Here is a 23419-nt window from a genome sequence, read left to right as displayed (position 1 = left end):
CCCGCTGCCGCCCTTGTATAACAACCGAGCCGATGCCGCAGATGTTCACGTAGGAGCCGTCGCCAAACTTCACCGTGCCCCGAACGCGTTCGTCCAGCTGTGCGAGCGCTGCCCGCGTGCCTGTCATGTGGTTGCTGGCACCGCTGTCCAGCACCCACACACCGTCTGGGCACTCCACAGGAACAACTTTGTTCTCTACTGTGGCAGAACCGCCTAAATTATCCCGGCTCAAGTGCGTAAACCATCACCATAAAGGCAACATTAGCTTAAACGCACTTCAAACGGAACAATTTTTGGTCTGTCGGGTAACGTCCCGATACAACCACCGATTCTCGGATCGAACAAGCATACCCCGCACGAAGGCGAGTCCAGAGATATTACAACCACAATTTTTACAACACAGGCATAGTAATGATTACAAGCCAGTTAAAAACATTATTACAAGGCCAACTTAAATAAAACAGTTATACAAGTTATGATTATAAGTTCAGAGTCTAAACAGCGGAAGATGAGACACGATGACTACAACACGTCGCAAAAGTATACCAAGCTAGCCCAAGCATGGTATTACTCGTCACAGTCATTGCCGGCCGGAGACGTATCCCATTCTACGGACCAGCCAGGAGGCAATGTGCAAGGATAGGTCAAGCTAGCGATCTGATCCTCAAAAGTCATACCTGAAAAAGGGTTTTCAAAAGCAAGGCTGAGTATTCTAATACTCAGCAAGACTTAACCGACAACGGGTATAAGTAGCCCACCTTAGCTAGACTATGCAAGGCTTTGTAAGGCTCTGGTTTTCCTTTGCTGAAAAGCAATAAAGAGTAGGTCCTTACTTTCAAGTTTTAGCTTCAAGATTCTAGTTGATTAACCATTCTATGTAAGCATCTACTATCCAAACATGGTGGAACTTCTAAGCAAACATCAAGATTAATAAGAATATTGTTGCTCTTATTACTCTGTGTGGCAGATCAATTAAGCAGTCTCATTTCATCGTGAGAGGCGGACGATTCTGAATCGAAATTCAACCTTGCAAGGACAACCTAACACACACGTCTGGAACACCGTCGGGTTATTCCCAAACAACCGTTGACCTTTCTTTCCGGCTTGTGGATAGGGTCACTCTCCCCGACTACAGGGCTCCAAGGCCGAACCTTGTCCCTTGAAGTCGTAGTGTTGCGCAACATAATAATAAAACCTATCCCTACTGAGAGAGTGAAAGGTATATCCACTCCCCGGTCCAATCGGCTACTAGGCTTGCCGCGTACCATATTTACGGCATGTGGCTAGTACTTTCAAAAACTTAACCGGCACTACCACACACCGCGACCTTAGCAAGTTCATTAACACAGACGGGGTCTCACATAAGGTCATGATATCGAACACAACCCCGTCCGTCGTCCTTATATTGATAACAGAAAGTAACCAGGCAATTCCTATAAAGCTCGCGAGTGACAGGCAATCACTCGACTTTTACCGGTCCTATAAGCTTAGCAATTATTCGAACTCAAGTCTAGTGTTCAGTACATAGGTTCCTAGGATCATGCATCTAGAGTTTCAATTCAACTCCTATGAACTGTAAATGCACAAGTAAAATAATACAGTAAATGAAATTAATTTGAAGTATAGGTTGTGTCCGGGGCTTGCCTTCTCGATAATTGCTAACTATTTCAGCTCTAGGCTCTTCCGAACTTTGGTCCGGGGCTTCAGTTAGTTCCGCAGTGTTCACTTGAGCTTCGAGATCACCTCCGTCAGATTCCGGGATCAGCTCGTACGTCCCGTCCGATAAGGCAGTCGTGTATATATGCAATGCAAGAACAACATTATAAACAAACATGGGCAATCGTTTATAGAGTAGTTAAATAACAAATTTAACTACACAAGGCATCATGATCAACAGCACAAAAGAAGTTAACTAACTTCATAAAATGAGTGGTGGTGATTTCCTATACGATTAAATCATGGTTTGTAAACAAATCAACAACACAGAGTACAAATAGTAATAAAATCTACCAAAATTACACTAAACAGAACATGAACAAAGCAATCTACCCTACAAAAATCATATCAAGACATGTAACCATTTAATCACAATAAAACATTTATGCAGGCAACACTTAGTACAAGCTTGAATTATACAGATCAAAATAGATCAAAACAGAAGCTCAAAATTTAACAGGAGATCTACACAGGGATGATCTATCTACTGTGAATTTTTCATGATTTTTATCTACACCGAAATAATTCTGAGAAAATAAACAAAACAGACATCAGTTTAGCAAGATTCAATTTTAGCTCCTGTTCTATTCATGAACTAAGGCTCAAACTTCCTGGTCAAGCTAATATACTCCATATGAACACTCAGGAATATTTTCAGGATTTAACAAGAACAGAAACTATTTACCATAATTAAAGTCTAATAAACAAGGATTAAATCAAATAAATAGCTACACAAAAGAACTAATCATGAAATTTTTATAGAAAATCTAGTATTACATAAGTAAACTTGCATAAAAGTTTCACTACAAGACATGGCTTTATGCAGTAGTTAAGAAAAAGATTAAAGAACAAGTATTTATATACCTAATAACACAAATCAAAATCTACCGCAAAAACTTGTAACTAAAGCCTAACATATTATGGTTCTACTGCATAGAGCTCTTCAAGAGGATTCCAAAACATCAAGATTTTCTATTTTACGAATTTTCTACGAATTGATCTAGAATTTCAAAGTTTGCAGCAAACTAATACCAACAAGTCCTTAGTGCACTATTCACATGAGTCTTGGGGTTTGCAGACAGCCCCCTGGGCTTTTCCAAATTCTAACACGCGGTCCTTGGCCTTGGTCAGAGAGAGGAGGCGAGGTTTGACCGGTCTTTACCGGCGACGGCGAGCGCCGGCGGCGAGGGGAACAAGGCGTGGGAGCTACAGGGGACCACGGCGCACCGGTAGATGCCCGAAATCAAGGTCGGGGTGGCCTGTGGTGGCGGCGCGACGCGAGCAGGCGTTCGGCGGTGGAGGAGAACGGCGGAGGCGGCGCTCCGGTGAGGGATTGGCGGGAAGAAAAGGTGGGCGAGCTGCGCGGGGGCGAGGCGGTGCTATCTAGGGGGTCAGAGCGGGCGGAGGAGCGGCAGTGAGGCGGCTCCGCGGCGGCGTCAAGCTTGCCGGAGTACGGGGTGGAGCGGCGGCGGCGTTCTATGGCGTGGGAGCGAGGAGAGAGCAAAAGAAGTAGAGGAATAGGTCGCTGGGGTCTTTGAGGTGCTCGTGCGCGAGCTGGAAGGGGTCCTGGGGCTCTGCGGCGAGCTCGCCACGGCGGCGTCGCGGTGGCGGCCGCGAGAAGATTCTGGGCTTGTCGGGGTGGCGTGGCTCGGCTGTGGAGGCTCCAGCGCGAGGCAACAGGAGGGGGAGGAGCTCCGGGGCGACGCGTGGGTGACAGCGCACGGCGAATTAATGGCCGGGAAGGCGCTCCACGGCGGTGGCGGGCGGCGCTGTCGGCGGCGAGAGAGAAAACAGAGCAGGGGGGTAGAGGTGGAAGAAAAGGGTCGTTTTGCAATTACCAAAAGTTCCAGGGACCTCTCTATAAACAAGCAATAACTTTTAAACTAAAGCTCAAATGAAAAAGTGCCCAACATGAAAGTTGTTCAACTTTTCAAGATCTACAACTTTAATGTTGTGCAAAAATTTATTTGACCAAAGATTCAAGAGCTAAAATTAAAATCATTGAAGAGATTTTGAATTCTAGGAAATTTGTCTTTTTCAAAGCAAATTCACTTCAACTCTAGACTCAAAAGCAAAAATGGCTGCCAAGCATTAAATGCACTGAAATTTTGCAAAAACACCCTCCACTAAAATTATAATTACACAACCTATTCAACACAACTGCAGAAAGGACCTTGTATAAAATCATAATTACACATATAACCTTTCATAATTACAAAAAGATCCTTTTTACGTAATTCAAGCACAAGATGCATATCAACAAACACAATTATTGTGTAGACACCTATTTAAATTACTGTGCAAACACCCGAGGTGTTACAGCCTTCCCCCCTAAAAGGAATCTCGTCCCGAGACTACAGGAAGAAAAGGATGCAAAGACTTGGTACCTGGATTGGTTCTAAGAAAGTCGGGAAAGTTTCTTTGGAGAAAATTTTCAGTTTCCCAAGTAGCTTCTTCTACAGTATGCTGATTCCACTGTATTTTGTACATTTTAACTTTCTCCCTTCTAGTACTTCTTTCTTTCGCGTCAAGAATCTTAATTGGATACTCCGTATAAGATAGATCGGATTCAATCTCGATGTTCTGTGGTTCAATGATTTCAGTAGGTACCCTGGTGCACTTCCGAAGTTGTGAGACATGGAAGACATCATGAACGGCGGCCAATTGAGTTGGAAGACGGAGTCGGTAGGCAACGGGACCACAAGTTTCGATAATTTCAAATGGTCCGATGTATCGGGGTGCTAATTTCCCTTTTAAGCCAAAGCGTTGAACACCTTTAGTAGGAGATACTCGCAAATATACAAAGTCTCCTACCTCGAATTGTAAAGGATCTCTTCTTTTGTCTGCATAACTTTTCTGTCTTGATTGGGCTGCTTTAAGATTAACCTGGATAACTCTGACTTGCTCCTCTGCTTCCGAGACTAAATCTGGCCCAAAAATTTTGCGTTCCCCTGCTTGTGACCAATTCAAAGGAGTTCGACACCTTCGACCGTATAATGCTTCAAATGGTGCCATTTGCAAGCTGGATTGATAACTGTTATTGTATGAAAACTCTGCCAGTGCTAAGCACTTAACCCAATTCTTGCCATATTGAATAACACATGCCCTCAACATGTCTTCAAGGATTTGATTGATTCGCTCAGTTTGCCCATCTGTTTGTGGATGATAAGCTGAACTACGAATCAGTTTTGTTCCAAGGGATTCTTGCATTTGCTCCCAGAAACGTGCAATAAACTGAGGCCCATGATCAGAAATAATCGTCTTTGGAATTCCATGTAAACGAACAATCTGATCGAGATAAATCTCTACGTACCTCTTGGCAGAATAAGTGGTGTGTACAGGAATAAAATGAGCGGTCTTGGTGAGTCTATCAACGATTACCCAAACAGAATCATGCTTATAAGGAGTAGTGGGTAAACCAACGATAAAATCCATACTGATGTCCTCCCATTTCCAGGATGGAATAGATAAAGGTTGGAGAGTACCAGCTACTTTCAAGTGACTAGCTTTAACTCTTTGACAAATATCACATTCAGAAACGTATCTGGCGATTTCTCTTTTCATTCGAGTCCACCAGAAATTTTGTTTGAGATCATGGTACATCTTGGTACCACCGGGATGAATCGAAAACTTCGATAGATGTGCTTCATCAAGGATTTGCTTTCTAAGCTGAGGATCCTTAGGTACAACCAGTCGAGATTCAAACCATAGAACTCCTCTATGATCCACTCGGAAACATTTATACTTTGCTTCTCCCTGTGATAACTTTTCCTTGATGACCTTGATACCCTCATCATGTAATTGTCCCATGATGATGCTATCATGAAGTGTAGGCTCAATCGATATATGGTTCACACTTCCTTGAGGTACCATTTCCATGTTCAACTTCATCATTTCCTGGCATAGAGTTTCATTGAATGGTTCTACAGATAGACAATGGCATTGTGACTTGCGGCTGAGTGCATCCGCAACCACATTAGCCTTTCCTGGATGATAGTGCACTTCTAGATCATAATCCTTTATCAACTCTAGCCAACGTCTCTGTCTCATGTTGAGACCAGCTTGAGTGAAGATATATTTGAGGCTCTTATGGTTAGTGTAAACATTACAGTGAGTTCCCATAAGATGATGTCTCCACATCTTAAGAGCGTGAATGACAGCTGCTAACTCTAGATCATGGGTTGGATAATTCTTCTCATGATCCCGGAGAGCTCTTGATGCATAAGAAATAACCCGGTTGTCCTGCATAAGCACACAACCAAGTCCCGTACCCGAAGCATCACAATAGACATCAAAAGGTTTGGTACTGTCCGGTGTAGACAATACTGGAGCGGTAGTTAATCTTGCTTTGAGGGTTTGGAAAGCTTCTTCACACTTATCATTCCAAACAAACTTCACTCCCTTCTTCAATAACTCCGTCATAGGCTTGGCTATTCTGGAGAAATCAGTAATGAACCGACGATAATATCCAGCTAAACCAAGGAAACTGCGAATTTGATGAACTGAATTAGGAGATTCCCAATCCATCACTTCTTGTACTTTAATTGGGTCAACAGATATACCATCACTGGAGATAGTGTGACCTAAGAATTTCACACGGTCCAACCAAAATTCACACTTGGAGAATTTGGCATAAAGATGATGATCTCGTAATCGTTGAAGAACGATACGCAAATGTTCAGCATGATCTTCTTCATTCTTGGAGTAGATCAAAATATCGTCAATGAAAACCACGACGAATTTATCCAGCTCCGGCATGAAGACTGAATTCATCAAGTACATAAAATATGCTGGGGCGTTGGTAAGACCAAAAGACATGACCAGATACTCATAGAGTCCATATCTGGTTGAGAAAGCAGTCTTTGGAATATCACAAGGCCTGATCTTTATTTGATGGTAGCCAGAACGAAGATCAATCTTAGAGAAAACCTTAGCTCCAGCTAACTGATCAAATAGAATATCAATGCGGGGAAGAGGATACTTGTTTTTAATAGTGACCACATTGAGTGGTCGATAATCAACACATAGCCTCAAACTATTGTCTTTCTTCTTCACAAACAGGGCCGGACATCCCCAGGGTGAAGAACTGGGACGTATAAAGCCATTGTCAAGAAGGTTTTGGAGTTGGACTTTCAATTCTGCTAACTCATTTGGAGGCATTCGGTACGACCTCTTCAAAATAGGGGCTGTACCGGGTTGAAGCTCAATAATAAACTCAATATCTCTATCAGGGGGCATTCCAGGCAAATCATCTGGAAATACATCCGCATACTCCCACACAATAGGGATATCTTCAAGTTTAATTTCTTTTGCGGCATAAGCACAAGAGTTAATGCACTCTCGTTGTGGTAGATAGAGTATGGTGGCTCCTTGATGTGGTGAATCTATCTCGATAGCTCAGGAAGAGATATCTAACAGTACTTTATGTTTAGTCATCCAATCCATGCCCAGAATAACATCCATGCCTTCTAAATTCATTAAGATTAAATCTGTCTTGATCAATTTACTACCCAGATTAATTGGCACATGTCTAGTGATTTGATTGGAAGCTATCTTCCCACCAGGAGTTGTTATCATAAAAGATCCCTTAGTATGACAAAAGTCCAATCCTACTCTTGCTCCAAATTTTGCACTTATAAAACTATGAGTTGCACCAGAATCAAATAATATGACTGCGGGTTTATTGTGGATAGAGAAAGTACCCGTCATAACTGGTGCTCCTGCTGGAAGGTCTGCAAGAGTAGTGAAATTAACTCGCCCTTGCCGGACTTGCACCATTTGCCTCTTGCCCTTGCCCTTGTTGTTGTTGTTGTTGTTGTTGTTCTGATTAGAGTTTTGCCCTGGATTATTCCTTCTGGGTTGTGGACAATTCTTGGCAAAATGAGAAGCACTGCCGCAGTTGAAACATCGATTATTACTATTCCCACTATTGAACTGTGGGGCATTCGGCCTTGGGCTAAACTGCTGCTGTTGCTGTTGTTGAGGCACTGGAGGTCTGAATCCTCCTTGTTGCTGAGGCGGCCTAAAGACAAACCTACCCACTGGGGCATTTCTTTGTGGAGGCCTTGGTGAAGTATTTTGCACCAGGCGATACCTCGGTGGCTGGGCACTCGAGGGTCCCGTTGGTGCCTTCCGCTTTTTCTCAGCACGATGTGCAGCAATACAATCTTCCTGTGTAATGGCCATATTAACCAGCTCATTATAGGTATTGGGCTGAACCAAGTTTAAACGTTCTTTGAGCTTAGTATTGAGGCCACGACGGAAACGATCACGTTTCTTGGCATCAGTATCAGCATGGTGGCCCGCATACTGGCACAGATGATTGAAGGTCTGTGCATATTGTAGAATAGTGCGGGTTCCCTGATCTAGAGCCAAGAATTCATTCAACTTTCTTTCAATTAGTCCATCCGGAATATGATGTGATCTGAAGGCTGTTCTGAATTCCTCCCAAGATATGATATGTTCAGCAGGCTGCATTGCACAATAATTATCCCATCATATACGTGCAGGACCACGCAGCTGTTGGGCGGCAAAGGGGGCCTTGTTTGCATCAATGCATGGTACCGCTAACAAAGTAAACTTGGAATTGATTGTACGAAGCCAAGCATCGGCATCCAATTGGTCATCAGCTTTGCTGAAAAGCGGAGGTTGGGTACCAAAGAATTCCTGGTAACCCGCTGGTTGTGCCTCCCTTCCTCCATACTGTTGGCGTGGCTGATTTTGTTGCACTTGGACTAGCTGGCGAAGCAGCTCTGTTTGCATGGCCATTAACTCGGCCAGATTCGACGGGGGTGGCGGTGGTTGCTGAGATCCACTGCCATTTTCACAACCGAAGCCATCAGGCGTTCCGCGTGTATGACCAACCATCTGTAATCATGGAAGACATCCATTAGATACATATTTCTCGCTTCCAAAATCAATGGCACATGCAATGATCGTACAATGGATAAAACAAAATCAGCAAAATTTACTAGATGCGGTGTAGCACAATATGCACAACACATAAATGTGCAACCCACAAAAATCAAAACTGGTCAGCTGCTAGATAGCTTCATGCTCCATCGTATAGAGACTCAATGCTGAGAGCAAAGGGTAAAGAAAATAATCTATCAATTCGCTCTTCATCGCTATGTGTTATGTTGCTAAACAACAGAGATCATAGAAGGGGTTGGACTAAAATTTAGTCTCTCAAATTCAACAAGCTAACATTTGATGAGCACATATGCCACAAAAATTTTGCAACCTCTTGTATTCATCAAACGGCGTGAAAATGCACAAATGCAGAGATTTGCTAAGTAGAAAGATTATGATTTCCAAACTGCTAGTCGCTACTTATATTACATCCAAAGCAGCATTTTTCTTACAACCTAATATTACTCACCCTTACCACATATAATACAACAAGTGGTACTCCTACCTAGGGCTATCTTACAACATCTCTTTCCTATGTACAAGCTACAACAAGAGAAAATACGAACTATTTAGGACTAGTCTAAGGAGCCTAGAAGTCGTCAAGGTTGCCCACAGAAGAGGCACTGCCGGAAGAAGAGTCATCCGGCTGAGGGTTAGGCTCAGCAAGTGCGTGCTCTGAATCTAAGTTAGATACTCCCTCAATCTCCTCTGGGTCCTCCTCTGCTGCTGCAGGCTCAGCTGGGGCATCGAGTTGCTCCTGGAGCATACCAACATGTGCTAAAGCATCTGCCCAATCTGCTTGAAGCTCATTCACCTGCCCCTGAAGAAAACCAATAACTATGTTGCGCTGCTCTATCTCAGCACCATGCTCCATAGCCTGATGCTCAAACTGTGCAATGGCCAGATCCCTCCCAGCAACGGCATCCTGAAGTCCCTGAATCTGAGTATCCCTCAAACGAAGGCCTCGCTGAAAACTCTGGGCCAAGTCTATCATCTGGTCCATGTGTCGCTGCTGGAGTATCTGGTAGTGAGACTGAGCATTCATATATCTGACTACTGCCTCGATAGTCTCATCCGCTACATCTCCAATCAAGTGCCCAAAGTGTGTGACCCTGAACAGCCACTCTGCATTGCCAGCACTGACTGCTGGGAACAAACCAATAGGATATGCTGCTACCTCCTAGGGATGGTGCTCACAAAAAGTGGTGATAGCATTGAGAGCTGCTTTCTCAAACGCATCCACAAGACGGTACCCAATCACCTCGATCTCAATCGGTGGCCACTCCAAAGTGGGGTGCTGAGGAATGGTCATTTTAACTCTGTTCTTCTTAATTCCATCCTCCGAAAACTGACGTCCCGTGTACTGGGGTGGATCTGGGTAGTGGAAGATACGAAGTGAATCCCAAAGAATCCTCGGAAAACCCTCCCAGTACAGACAATCGGTATGAGCATTTCCCTCCTCATCCCAAAAGATCTGGGAAAAGTCGCCATCTGAATCAAAAAGGATTCAAATGTGAGTAATACAATTATCTCAAGACTTCTCAAATAAAGCTTTAAGAAGACTGCGGTAAAACAAAAGTGATTCTAATTCACAAGATGATATGATTCCAAACTCAAAGAATAATAAACCACAATTGGTACTGGTTCATCATTTGAGATTCTAAGGAATGAAAAGATCCTTATAACAGCAAGATGGGGCTTAGGAGGAAGGCATGACTCGAAACCATATTTTTCATCTAAGGAAACCTAAGCATTTTACAAACATGCTACTAACATCAGAGTTTCACTCACTCATGTTTTAAGCACACTAACACTTATCTTATAAGGATTCATACTAGAAATTCCTTAACAAGCTCATGTAGCAACTTCAACTATTACGAACCAATCAAACATCAACCAAATATGCATGCACGTCCTGACCGTTCTCACAAGATAGACAATTGCCAACTATGGTTGGGCTTACGTGGTTAGCACGGTGGTATACATACGGCTCTCCCTATATAACTAGTCGATACATTCTAACCGTTCTTACCTTATCGAATCGTGGTTAGTGTACCTGCATAAGATTGATAGAACATATATATATATATCCGAATGAACCTTTCATGCCAGCACTCATGAAAGCGTTCCCAAACATTACCGCTTACTATAGAAGCGGCAGCCATACAATTTCCGTCGTATGGCCAACGTTAACATACGCTACTCAGAGGCGTATTCACAAGTTCCTTTACTCCCAATATAGTCGACCGAGGTCGGTATATTGGCAGCAACTCAAGTAGGCCACTGCTTGAGCGCAGCGTTCGGTTCGCATCGCCGACGGGAAGGTCAGACTCCCTCAGCTGACTGAGCACACTTTACTTCCAATATAGTCAACTAATAGTTGGTATATTGGAAGCACCTCAAGTAAGCCACTGCTTGAGGGCAGCGTTCGGCTCGCATCACCGACGGGAAGGTCAGACTCCCTCAGCTGACTGAGGATCCTTACCATCTTACCTCACGTAGGTGCGTCGTTACAAGAATTAAGAGTTGCTTGTGAGTATGGTTTGACAAAATGTAAAGTGCTGGAAGTCAGATAACATAAACCATACAAAAATAACCACCTAGTAATTCCCATAAATTCTCTAGGACTTTACGTTCTATGCACAACCCTTAACGAATCCAACGTAATTTTTCGAAATACCCTGTTGTTCCAATTTTATACGGAAAGCGATTTTTAAGGTTCCAACACCTCTGATGTACGCTTGCAGCTCTGATGCCAGCTGTGGCAGAACCGCCTAAATTATCCCGGCTCAAGTGCGTAAACCATCACCATAAAGGCAACATTAGCTTAAACGCACTTCAAACGGAACAATTTTTGGTCTGTCGGGTAACGTCCCGATACAACCACCGATTCTCGGATCGAACAAGCATACCCCGCACGAAGGCGAGTCCAGAGATATTACAACTACAATTTTTACAACACAGGCATAGTAATGATTACAAGCCAGTTAAAAACATTATTACAAGGCCAACTTAAATAAAACAGTTATACAAGTTATGATTATAAGTTCAGAGTCTAAACAGCGGAAGATGAGACACGATGACTACAACACGTCGCAAAAGTATACCAAGCTAGCCCAAGCATGGTATTACTCGTCACAGTCATTGCCGGCCGGAGACGTATCCCATTCTACGGACCAGCCAGGAGGCAATGTGCAAGGATAGGTCAAGCTAGCGATCTGATCCTCAAAAGTCATACCTGAAAAAGGGTTTTCAAAAGCAAGGCTGAGTATTCTAATACTCAGCAAGACTTAACCGACAACGGGTATAAGTAGCCCACCTTAGCTAGACTATGCAAGGCTTTGTAAGGCTCTGGTTTTCCTTTGCTGAAAAGCAATAAAGAGTAGGTCCTTACTTTCAAGTTTTAGCTTCAAGATTCTAGTTGATTAACCATTCTATGTAAGCATCTACTATCCAAACATGGTGGAACTTCTAAGCAAACATCAAGATTAATAAGAATATTGTTGCTCTTATTACTCTGTGTGGCAGATCAATTAAGTAGTCTCATTTCATCGTGAGAGGCGGACGATTCTGAATCGAAATTCAACCTTGCAAGGACAACCTAACACACACGTCTGGAACACCGTCGGGTTATTCCCAAACAACCGTTGACCTTTCTTTCCGGCTTGTGGATAGGGTCACTCTCCCCGACTACAGGGCTCCAAGGCCGAACCTTGTCCCTTGAAGTCGTAGTGTTGCGCAACATAATAATAAAACCTATCCCTACTGAGAGAGTGAAAGGTATATCCACTCCCCGGTCCAATCGGCTACTAGGCTTGCCGCGTACCATATTTACGGCATGTGGCTAGTACTTTCAAAAACTTAACCGGCACTACCACACACCGCGACCTTAGCAAGTTCATTAACACAGACGGGGTCTCACATAAGGTCATGATATCGAACACAACCCCGTCCGTCGTCCTTATATTGATAACAGAAAGTAACCATGCAATTCCTATAAAGCTCGCGAGTGACAGGCAATCACTCGACTTTTACCGATCCTATAAGCTTAGCAATTATTCGAACTCAAGTCTAGTGTTCAGTACATAGGTTCCTAGGATCATGCATCTAGAGTTTCAATTCAACTCCTATGAACTGTAAATGCACAAGTAAAATAATACAGTAAATGAAATTAATTTGAAGTATAGGTTGTGTCCGGGGCTTGCCTTCTCGATAATTGCTAACTATTTCAGCTCTAGGCTCTTCCGAACTTTGGTCCGGGGCTTCCGTTAGTTCCGCAGTGTTCACTTGAGCTTCGAGATCACCTCCGTCAGATTCCGGGATCAGCTCGTACGTCCCGTCCGATAAGGCAGTCGTGTCTATATGCAATGCAAGAACAACATTATAAACAAACATGGGCAATCATTTATAGAGTAGTTAAATAACAAATTTAACTACACAAGGCATCATGATCAACAGCACAAAAGAAGTTAACTAACTTCATAAAATGAGTGGTGGTGATTTCCTATACGATTAAATCATGGTTTGTAAACAAATCAACAACTCAGAGTACAAATAGTAATAAAATCTACCAAAATTACACTAAACAGAACATGAACAAAGCAATCTACCCTACAAAAATCATATCAAGACATGTAACCATTTAATCACAATAAAACATTTATGCAGGCAACACCTAGTACAAGCTTGAATTATACAGATCAAAATAGATCAAAACAGAAGCTCAAAATTTAACAGGAGATCTACACAGGGATGATCTATCTACTGTGAATTGTTCATGATTTTTATCTACACCGAAATAATTCTGAGAAAATAAACAAAACAGACATCAGTTTAGCAAGATTCAATTTTAGCTCCTGTTCTAGTCATGAACTAAGGCTCAAACTTCCTGGTCAAGCTAATATACTCCAGATGAACACTCAGGAATATTTTCAGGATTTAACAAGAACAGAAACTATTTACCATAATTAAAGTCTAATAAACAAGGATTAAATCAAATAAATAGCTACACAAGAGAACTAATCATTAAATTTTTATAGCAAATCTAGTATTACATAAGTAAACTTGCATAAAAGTTTCACTACAAGACATGGCTTTATGCAGTAGTTAAGAAAAAGATTAAAGAACAAGTATTTATATACCTAATAACACAAATCAAAATCTACAGCAAAAACTTGTAACTAAAGCCTAACATATTATGGTTCTACTGCATAGAGCTCTTCAAGAGGATTCCAAAACATCAAGATTTTCTATTTTACGAATTTTCTACGAATTGATCTAGAATTTCAAAGTTTGCAGCAAACTAATACCAACAAGTCCTTAGTGCACTATTCACATGAGTCTTGGGGTTTGCAGACAGCCCCCTGGGCTTTTCCAAATTCTAACACGCGGTCCTTGGCCTTGGTCAGAGAGAGGAGGCGAGGTTTGACCAGTCTTTACCGGCGACGGCGAGCGCCGGCGGCGAGGGGAACAAGGCGTGGGAGCTACAGGGGACCACGGCGCACCGGTAGATGCCCGAAATCAAGGTCGGGGTGGCCTGTGGTGGCGGCGCGACGCGAGCAGGCGTTCGGCGGCAGAGGAGAACGGCGGAGGCGGCGCTCCGGTGAGGGATTGGCGGGAAGAAAAGGTGGGCGAGCTGCGCGGGGGCGAGGCGGTGCTATCTAGGGGGTCAGAGCGGGCGGAGGAGCGGCGGTAAGGCGGCTCCGCGGCGGCGTCAAGCTTGCCGGAGTACGGGGTGGAGCGGCGGCGGCGTTCTATGGCGTGGGAGCGAGGAGAGAGCAAAAGAAGTAGAGGAATAGGTCGCTGGGGTCTTTGAGGTGCTCGTGCGCGAGCTGGAAGGGGTCCTGGGGCTCTGCGGCGAGCTCGCCACGGCGGCGTCGCGGTGGCGGCCGCGAGAAGATTCTGGGCTTGCCGGGGTGGCGTGGCTCGGCTGTGGAGGCTCCAGCGCGAGGCAACAGGAGGGGGAGGAGCTCCGGGGCGACGCGTGGGTGACAGCGCACGGCGAATTAATGGCCGGGAAGGCCGGGAAGGCGCTCCACGGCGGTGGCGGGCGGCGCTGTCGGCGGCGAGAGAGAAAACAGAGCAGGGGGGTAGAGGTGGAAGAAAAGGGTCGTTTTGCAATTACCAAAAGTTCCAGGGACCTCTCTGTAAACAAGCAATAACTTTTAAACTAAAGCTCAAATGAAAAAGTGCCCAACATGAAAGTTGTTCAACTTTTCAAGATCTACAACTTTGATGTTGTGCAAAAATTTATTTGACCAAAGATTCAAGAGCTAAAATTAAAATCATTGAAGAGATTTTGAATTCTAGGAAATTTGTCTTTTTCAAAGCAAATTCACTTCAACTCTAGACTCAAAAGCAAAAATGGCTGCCAAGCATTAAATGCACTGAAATTTTGCAAAAACACCCTCCACTAAAGTTATAATTACACAACCTATTCAACACAACTGCAGAAAGGACCTTGTATAAAATCATAATTACACATATAACCTTTCATAATTACAAAAAGATCCTTTTTACGTAATTCAAGCACAAGATGCATATCAACAAACACAATTACTGTGTAGACACCTATTTAAATTACTGTGCAAACACCCGAGGTGTTACATCTACAAAGTGAACGACCTCCGCCGCTGCCTCCACTGGCCTGCTCACCGACGCCAGGAACAGTGCAGGTTGATCCACCGCCACATTCGCCTCCTCCTCTTTCTTCTCCTTCTTCTGCTTCTTTGGGCGTTTACAATCCTCCGCCCAGTGGCCATAGATGCCACAGTTGCGACATCGGCCCTTCCTTTTTGGCGTGCCCTCGGAGGTCAGTTTGACCTGCCCCGAGGCGCTGCCATCGGAACGCGCCGCCATCTTGCCCTTCGAGGATCCGCTGCCGGCACCATTCCCTCCAGACTTGTTCCCAGAATGGAAACGATGCTTGTGCTTCTCGAGCCAATCTTCTTCAGCGAGAAGAAGCCGACCCGCCTTGTCCGTGATCTGATCGACCTTGTCGTCAGACTGCTCGTCGAAACGTTCCTCCGCCGCACGCAGCCGCCCGATCAGCTCTTCCATCGAGAGCTTCTTGAGGTCACAGAACATCTCGATGGACACGACCACGCTGGTGAAGCGCGGAGGGACGACGCGCAGGAACTTCTTGATGACCTTCTCATCGGCAATTGTCTCACCGTGAGTCTTCAGGTCGGCGACGAGGTTGGTGATGCGCATGCCAAAGTCGTCGATCGTCTCCCCCTCCTTGAACTGGAGGTTCTCGAATTCTTTCGAGAGCTTCTAGGCGTTGACGTCCTTCACGCGTTCTGAGCCGAGCCGCATCGTCTTCACCGCCTCCCACGCCTCCTTGACGGTCTTCTTCCCGCCCAGCGCCTGCCACATCTCCTTGGGCATGGAGCGCAGTAGTGCACTCATAGCTTGCCGGTCCTGCGCGCGCTTCACGGTTGCGCCGCCGGGCTCAACAGCATCCCAAATCTCCATGGCTTCATAGTTGCACTGCATGAGCATCGCCCACTCCGAGTAATTTGAGCGCGATAGCATGGGCCACATGAGTGAACCCTCCTTGACCCCGCCACCAGAGGAACTGCTCGACCTGTCACCCATCTTCTTCTTCGTCGCCCGGCGCTCGAACAACTTCTGCTTCTTCAACGCCGGCGACGACGGTGGGCTGACGGAGCCGGAGTAGAACGGATCCACCTTGGCTCTGATGCCAGTTGTTGGAGCCGGCGGTGCCCGCCGAGCTCTGGAACGTTGCCGGCGAGATCGAGAACGAGAACACGAAAGCAACACACGCACGCGAGTTGGACTTGGACACCAGTTTCTGCTGCAACTGTCGCAGCTTTTTCCACGCCTCGGATCCTCCTTTATTCATGGATCTCCCCGGCCACGAACGCCCACTCCAACGGACTCCACCATGCAAGGCGATTCTCGTTGGGCATGCGCAGTACGCGGACATGGCGGGGAGCGCGAACTTGGCGGCCACGGCGCGGACTGGGCACAGCTCCAGTCGCCCGGGTTCTACGCCATTACAACAGTTAAACGGGATTACAATGTTTAAGTGAGGAAAAACGAAAAGATAAGCTATGCTAGCTAACAATGGAGTCGGGGAAGAGGCGGAGCAGTGGCAACACCGGGGTGGAGACAGCGATGGCGCTCGATAGAGTCGGGGTGGTGGAGGCAGGACGACTGCGGCGGCGCTGCACCTTCTTTTCATCACAACGAATCACCCACGATGTCCCTCGGTAATCCTCACTTGGACCCTTAAGGTGGGAAGGAGCCATCGCGTGGAAATCATAGGATTCGGATTGACATCCCACGCTCGATGGGCTTCCAAATTGCCAATAATTTCAAATCCGTGTAAGTTTCTAGCCCCGGGAAAAGGTCGGGTTCCCCACAGGATTTTAGACTTCCAAACTAGTTGTATATGTGCTCTATGTTATTCGTCGTGAGGCTTAGAGCATGAACGTCATCTAAAATTCAGAATACACAGCAATTTGGATGTTAAAGGTAGTTAACTAGCATCATGAAATTTATCCCTTAGCCTCCACAGTTTAGGTCCTAAAGTGATTTTATATAATTGTTTTTTCCTAAAATTGATTTTTAAATATTTAGCAGCAGTAGGCGGTAGCTAAGCTAGCCTTAGCACACCCATGCATACATCACTTAGCACCAGCGCTAACTAATTCTTTCTCCATTGCTTCTCTTTAGCGCCAAAGGATGCATGTGCATGCTCTTAGCGGATATTTGTATTCAAGTGCTAATGTCTCAAAGTGTTACAATTTAGCACTAGCATATCCAAACAGAAGTGCTAATAGGGTGGACTAAATTTTAGCTAAGATTCAAAAACTTCAGCAAAAACTAAGTGCAAATAGGTGCTATAGTTTAGCAATTAACTTTTAATCCATCCAAACAGATCCTTAGTTGAAGCCTTTTATCTTTTGCATCTCACTCCTGTGCACACGGTTCATTAAGAATTTACTCGCGGTCTGATGCCTGTAACGTCAAACGTTCACATCTGTACTATGCTAGCTTCATTTGAATGTTATGATTAGAGAAGTGTTCACACCAAAACAACTACTGTACTCAACAACCACAAAGAAGGAGAGCATTTATGAGAAAAGGATGGCACTGACAGGAGAAGATCCCTCTCTTCTGCTCTTTTCGACCTTTTTTTAAACAACCGCAGGAAAGTCAGATGAACATCGTCATGCAGCGCTTACTTTGATCCAAGTGCCGTCGCTATAAAAAAAATCAAAGAACAACTCGACCACGACTAAAACGATCGCAAAGAAATCCTTTTAAAAATAATTTTAAATTGAATAGAGGGGCAGTGCACATTGATTCGGGTTGTTGCAGCACTGTTGACACGTCCCTGTGTTGCGCTGTGGGTTCACGATTGGCTTTCAATCTGCAATGTTATCTTTTTCCTAAATTCCCTCCAGTATTTGAGTATTTCGCATTGTTCAGTCACGAAGAAGAAAATGCCTTCTTTTCAGGCACCACAGCAACTTGTTACCTACTCTCAAAGGCCATGGATACAACTTTGTCCTGTGCTCTGATGGCAATGTTTAACTGAAAGCAGCCAGCACTTCACTGTCAGTTGAGCATACATGCATACACATAGGAAATCAAATGCAACTGTAGCAGTTAGCACTTGCCACTTGGCAAAGAAGATCGAGCTGACAATAAATAAAGGTTAAGATAGTGAAGCGTGAACCTCACTACCTCAGCCTCTGCGTCCCAAGATAAGCTTAGTCCATTAGCATAGGACCGAGTACAGGCAGGCAGGAAGCATGTACCGGGAAGGGCCAACTGAAAACTTCGGACTTGCAAGTGCAAGTACAGGCAACAACAGCAAGCTCTTCCAATCCAATCAGCTCCATGCACCAATCTGCAGTGAAATCCGTGGATCTGCTGAGGCTGTCACGGCAAGGCCACACATGTGGAGTTATTGTCCAATTGAATGAATGGATGAAGCAGATGCCATCTCTCTGTCGACGAAGCAAACCCGGAGCCCAGCAACCCCTCATCTGATCGCCAATGCCAGCCAGGGATTCAATGGGGGCGCCAGTGGCATCCACAACTCATTAACATCGGCATGAGTTGTTGATCTCCCAGTGGGGCTGGCATCACAAAGCATTCCTGAATGATTGAGCAAATTCAGCATTGGAAAGCAACTGGTCAGGGCCATACAGATTGCAAATTTAAGACGGCGTCCCAAGGATTTTTCATGTAAAGTTTTAGCTCATCGTCCGGAAGAAAGTGACTCCAGGCAGATAGGGATTTCAGAGCAGCAGACCGGATTAAATTTGGATGGACCTCGGATCAAACACTAAATTTTAGGTTCAGAGATTTGATGTTACTCGCTACCATGGCCGCCCATGACGCCTTGAGCAGTACAAGGAAGTAATGCTGTTCTCGTTGAGATGAGACTGTCAAAAGTCAGCAACGAAAGGTATCAATAGGGGTGCAAATTATGTTTTGTACTACTTTTCCAAATAAGATATCATTTTGAAGAAATATTGCAAAATTTTGAACTAAAGAAGGTTAAAGGCATCCCTAGGTACCAAACAAGGTCAATAAATAAGTTCAAACTCTAACCGTCTCGTGTCCAATGAGCCATCTCTGGCAACTCATAGTTGATTGATCCATTTTGTCCACAGTTTTAAAATAGCGAAACATGATTCCGTTGTACCAAATAAGAACAGTTTCTGGTGGTGGTACAATTAGCATGCGGTTTTTTAATAATTGACACTTTTTTTTCTTTCCTATTGGGCTATTACCTGTTCAATAGATGCTTGCCCCATTGTCAACAGACAGGAGACCACAACCAACGAACAGAAATTTTGAATCGAGCAACTTATTATTGATATACAAAATAATTCAAGTAAATCTTTTTGTTTAATATAATGTACATAGCTCTCATGTGTGTTCGGCCGTTCGATAAAAAAAATAATTGAAGTGCATACAAGTTAGTTCTGATTCAGAATGTAAAATGACTGTAGTGCAGAGAAAAAAATTGGAGTACATAATAACATAGAAGACATTTTCAGTTCCATCAGAGCACGATAAGAGCCAAAATAGTGCAGGAAGCCAAAGTGCTTTGGTACCCATGTGGAGCCAAAAACACAACTTTCTTCAATTCTTTCGAGTTACAGTGTTTGGAGAAACTTTGATCTGTACAGCGGGACCCTAAGTTCTAAAGAAAAGAGTGTTGTTGTTTTTTTCACTTCTTTGTACAACATAGGAGGCAACTCTTTTCAAACCAGAATTCTCTGTCGATCCAACCAACAACCAGCAGGTTGGGACTGTCATTCTCAGGCACGCGACTAAGGCAATAAGTTATACGATAAACAGAGATCCAAGTTCATCAGCATAAATCTGTGTGCTCTGCTTCGACCGATGAGGACATCTCAACAAGGAGAATGTTTAAGGTTTGGGGAAGGCGGCTCTGCAACCCTCAGTGGTCCCTCCAAGCTCCACCGGGACTAGAGGAACAAGGGAGTGGAGAACATCGGTGATCAGCGGTCTGTAACTCGGTTCTGGCTGCACGCATAGAACAGCCACTGCTGCAACCTGCACAAGTACAGAACAGCAATCAAAACAGCTGGAAAGATAATTATATCTGAAATAAAGAACATAAAAGGTGATCATAACAGTACTTGGTACAGGTGTTTTGGGTCCATCGTGTCCCTGATCACTGGGTCAACTATGTTGGGGAGTTTTGATCTGTCGTCAGCTGCGGCATGGCCTGTTTGTGATTTTTTTTTCAGCATGTCCAATATTATTCACAGATAAATTGTGACTTCACTGGTTAGATTTTTAGCACTGTTACTGAAATCAGTGCAATGCACATTGCATGAAAATGAAGGGTGACAATAGTTCCTTTCTGAATATTGTGCAGTTTCTGTGTTCAAAGTAAATTGTGCACCATACCCATGTCACAATTGATTGGCACTGAGTTTGACTCATCTTCTCGACAGGCTTCCTTCCCATTAGCAGCTCAAGAAGCACTACTCCAAAAGCGTACACGTCGCTCTTCTCAGTCAGCTTACCTGAAATTGACCCAACAACTAAAAGTACATGATGGAAGTAGAATTTCGCTTGTTGATAATCAAATCGTCTACAAACATACAAATGTGATTCGAACTTGAGAAGAAAGTGAGGACGCACCATCTAATAGGTATTCAGGAGCTACATAGCCCAAGGTTCCAGAAAGATTCATACTTCCCTTGTCAATATTCCCACTGGTCACTGCAAGACCAAAATCTGAAATCTGCACATGTGAGCAAAAAAGATATATGAACTTTCGCAACTTTTACTGTTTCCATAATGACCTGCAGTCAGGATGAATAATAAGTTGACCCTTACAGAAAAGGAGAAGAGTGTACCTTGGCATTGAAGTCTGAATCTAAAAGTATGTTAGATGACTTCAGATCCCTATGGATCACTGGTGGACTGCAGTGCTCATGAAGATACTCTAATCCCTGCTCAGTTTTAATTTACCAATGCATATCATAACCAGTCAATCATCAGCACTTCAACATTTAAAATCATCACTCGTCCCCCTTAACAGTGTGAAGGAAAGTGCAAGGATAAGATAATAGAAACCTTTGCCATCGTCGACGCGCGATCTTTCTATCCGGATGTGACAGCTCACGGGCCTTGACCCTGTGAAGGCCCTTGAAGACAACCACACATGCAAAGCAACCCCTATACTGAAGATCTCAAGAAGAGCTGCATCCATAAGCAACAAGACTAATTCATAGGAGAAGGTACCGTGCAGCTGTGTCTCCAGGGATCCCTTCTCCATCAGCTCAAAACAATGTAGTGATTCCCCTCATGAACACAGAAACCCAGCAGGGACACAATGTTGGGGTGCCGAATCCTGCCAAGCAAATCCAGCTCATTCTGCCAGCAACCAAAACCCGAACAGTCAGGACGAGAACAGAAGAACGCCCCATCAGTCATGACTAGCCGCGATGGACAAGAATTATCACCTCGAATTCCTTCTCGCACTCCGGCCCACCACTTTCCAGCCTCTTGACCGCTGCGGTAACTCCGCCGTCGAACACCGCCTTGTAGACGCACCCGAAGCCGCCGACGCCGAGCACGTTGCTCTCACTAAACTTCCCCGTCGCCGCCTCCAGCACCGGGTACTCGATCATCGCCACAAGCCCCTTCCTGCTCGTCTTGAATGAGCTGAACTTGCTCAGGATCGGCACCAGCATGATTCCCCCTCGCAGTGCCTGCGCAATGCAGATGACCGGGTTACTCGGGTACTCCCTGAGAAAGCTCAAGAAATCAGCGAAGAACCAGTTGAAGCCGTTCTGTGGACAGACCTGAGCTCCTGTAGGCCTTGCCGTCTGGCTGGCGGCGAGACCGCCGCCAGAGGACCCACGCATAGAACGTGGAGAGGATGATCGCGACGATGGCGACGGAGGCGAGGGCAGAGGCGATGACAAGCTCACGGTGGAAATGGTGGCGCCGCTCCACGATGATCACTGCAGTGCAGAGACAAAACAGGCAGACCCAGGAGGCGAGTTCAGGAAGAGCAACAAGTGACTCCACAGTTACTGCCTCTTTTGGGGCGTTTCAGAAATCACAGGTTTTGTTTACTTCAAAAAAAAGAAGAAATCACAGGTTTTTTGAAACGGCGCTGTGCTCAGAAGGATTAATTTCCAACTCAAACCTTCAAAATTAAAGGGAGAACAGTTTGATGGAAATTAAAATTGCAGCGAAGTTTCCGCAACGGTTCTACTTCTCTCTCTCTCTCGAATTTGAACGAAATGCAAGATCCCAAACTGCAAAAAAAAATCTGGACTCGAATTAAAAAAAAACATTTCCCAGCAAATTTCCTTGTCCAAATTGCGAAAACAACAAACAAGAAACAGCTTCAACTAGCTTCAGGAAATACTTTGCAAGATTCAGACACCAGTTTTGCCCCAAATGAAATTCAGAAAAAAAAACAGAAAAATGCACCCAGAAATTTAAGAAATGAAACGGAAATGATCTTCCATCTTAGTATTCCTCAAACCAGTCGCCTACCGACGGGAGGCGGCGCCGGCGCCGCCGGAGCAAAGGAGGCGGTCCCATTGGCGCCAGCAGCGGCGGCGGCGCGAACGTGCTCGGCGACAGGCGAAGCCCCCGGCGCGGCCCTCCCACCGGACGACGGGCAGGACGCCAGCAGCAGCACCAGGGCCAAGACGGGAGAGCACCGGAACGGCAATGGGGGTGGCCCCGCCTCATGCTCCTCCTCACTCCCGCCGCCGCCGCCTCCCTCTCGCGCCTCCGCTCAAAGAGGCAACCGAGCTGCGCCTGCGCGCGGAGTTGTTTACTGGCTGGTTCGCGAGAGGGGATCCCGCTTGGACACGAGACTTTGTAGCTTTGCGGCAACTGGGCATGCAACAAGGCCACGAACGCGAGAGAGACTCAGAGACAGAGCTCGGAGCTCCCCTCTCTCCTTTTTTAGTTTTTTTAGAGAGAGAGAGAGAGAGAGAGAGAGGGAGAGGGAGAGGGGGAGAGAGAGAGAGCAGCGTGGTATGGCAACGCTGTGTGGGCACAAGAGTTGTGCTCGGCGACTCGGGGGGGTTATTCGGGGCAGGGGAGATGGTGGGGGCAGGAAGGAGACACCGGTGAGCGCGGGGCCCGCTTGCCAGCGAGAGCGGCCATGTGCGGTGGTTACGGGGGCCTGGGGCGGAGGTACACGAGGCGGCGACTGCGGGCGTACGTAGCCATCGGGGAGCAGTAATATTTTTTTGAAAATCCTGACTTCAAATTTTTTTGAAAATCCTTG

General features: G+C 45.3%; 1 pseudogene; it reads right to left on the bottom strand.

Annotated features, from left to right (window-relative positions):
• Window positions 1–19704: 19704 nt before the first annotated feature.
• LOC120671342 lies at window positions 19705–22787 on the bottom strand (annotated as a pseudogene).
• Window positions 22788–23419: the final 632 nt, after the last annotated feature.

This window comes from Panicum virgatum, chromosome 4N (assembly GCF_016808335.1).
Source record: "Panicum virgatum strain AP13 chromosome 4N, P.virgatum_v5, whole genome shotgun sequence".
In the NCBI taxonomy this organism is placed as follows: Eukaryota; Viridiplantae; Streptophyta; class Magnoliopsida; order Poales; family Poaceae; genus Panicum; species Panicum virgatum.
Note: the sequence above shows the minus strand (reverse complement) of the source record. Positions and strands in the feature narration are given on the sequence as shown.